This window comes from Orycteropus afer, unplaced genomic scaffold (assembly GCF_000298275.1).
Source record: "Orycteropus afer afer isolate SDZICR_OR568_19922 unplaced genomic scaffold, OryAfe1.0 scaffold00650, whole genome shotgun sequence".
In the NCBI taxonomy this organism is placed as follows: Eukaryota; Metazoa; Chordata; class Mammalia; order Tubulidentata; family Orycteropodidae; genus Orycteropus; species Orycteropus afer.
Window position 1 is genome coordinate 653,658 of NW_006922237.1, and position 1,730 is coordinate 655,387.

A 1,730-nucleotide genomic window follows, 5' to 3' on the forward strand; every position below is an offset into this window, starting at 1 on the left:
GATTGAAATTCACAAGTACCTGCTTACCTTATTCCACATGAGGTTGTAGTAAGAAAATAATGAAAAAAAAAGTGGATTTTCAAATATAATAATCATTAATGTTAGGGATTTAGTATGAGCAGATATTTTCTTGAGTTGAATGTGTTTCCTCAGTTTTCAGAAAGCACCTATCAATATTAGAAGCAATGTGTTGCAACATAGAGAAAATTTTTGTAACTTACTTGAGAATGCTCTCAATTCTTGAACCTGGTAGTCTAAAATTTTATCATACCTTGTTGTCAAAAGTTACCTTCTTTACTTCTTTCAATAGTTTCCTTGTTCTTTTAATATAGTTTCTTAAGACACAGGAAAGACTGAGGCTACAGTTAAAGGAGAAAGAGAACATTAACCATATATCACAGTATACTTTCAAATTTCAAGTTTACAGCTTACACACTAAAGATATAGAAAAGAACTCAAGATGCTCCAATGCAGTCAGCAGAAGCTTTTCAGTATAAATCTTATCATGGATATTCTTGAGTGTCTTATAACCCAACTTCAATAAGAGATATAGAAATAAATAATAATAATAATAATATATTTTATTTTGTTTGTATCTAACTATATGGCTAAGTATATGCCTGACCCAAGCCATGTTATTCTGGAATCACCTTATATGCATGTGAAAGCTGGGAAATGAATAAGGAAAACTAGAGAAGAATTGACACATTGGAACTACAATGTTGGTGAGAAGTATTGACTATATCATAGACTGTGAGAAGAATGAAAAAAATCTATCTTGGAAGAAGTACAGCCTGAATCCTTCTTAGAAAGGAGGACAACAAGATATTATTTCACTTACTCTGGATATGTTATTTGGAGGTCAAGTACTGTGAGGGGGACATCATTCTTGGTAAAGTACAGGGTCAACTAAAAAGAGGAAACCCTTCAATTGACAGAGCAGTGGCAACAATGGGGTAAAACATAACAATGATTGTGAAGATGACTCAGGACTGGTCAATAGTTTTCTCTATTATACATATGGTTGTTGTGAGTTGGACCAAATTCAATGGCACCAAACCAGAAGAACAACACATCTAGCAACTAAACAGACTGTTTTATGTACATTATGACATTTGTTTCCCAAATAGTAGCGTAGTCAAAAGAAAAAATAATTGCCAAAGTGCTAAAGTGTATTTATAGCACATATGATAGGAATAAGTTTTCCAAGCCAATATATTTCACCATTACATTTAAAAAAAAGTCATCACAAAGGAATAATGGACAAAAGAATCAGTTGTAAGGGGTCTTTTCTTTACCTAAAAATTTAAATATATCAAAAGATGTTTAATTTCATTATAGTTAAGGACACTGAAATTAAAATGTCAATTAGGTATAAGTTTTACCTATCAGATTTGTAAAAAGAATTTTTTATATATAAATATTTATTAACATATTGAACCTGCAAATGTGGAAAACCATCAACCTTACACATTTTTGATAGGCATTTCAGTGAGTGCAACCTCCTGTGCAGTCTTTTTCAACATCTGTAATTTTACTATTGTATCAGCTACTGATTGATTTTCCAGTACACTTACTCACATGCACAAAACCATTCTATGGTACAAAAAGATAAGAATAACTTAAATGTCTGTCAGAAGGTCACTGAATACACCAGGCATAATACTTTTCTGCAAATATTAATAAAAACAAAGCCGGCATGTATGTAAGGGTCCTTGAAATACATTATA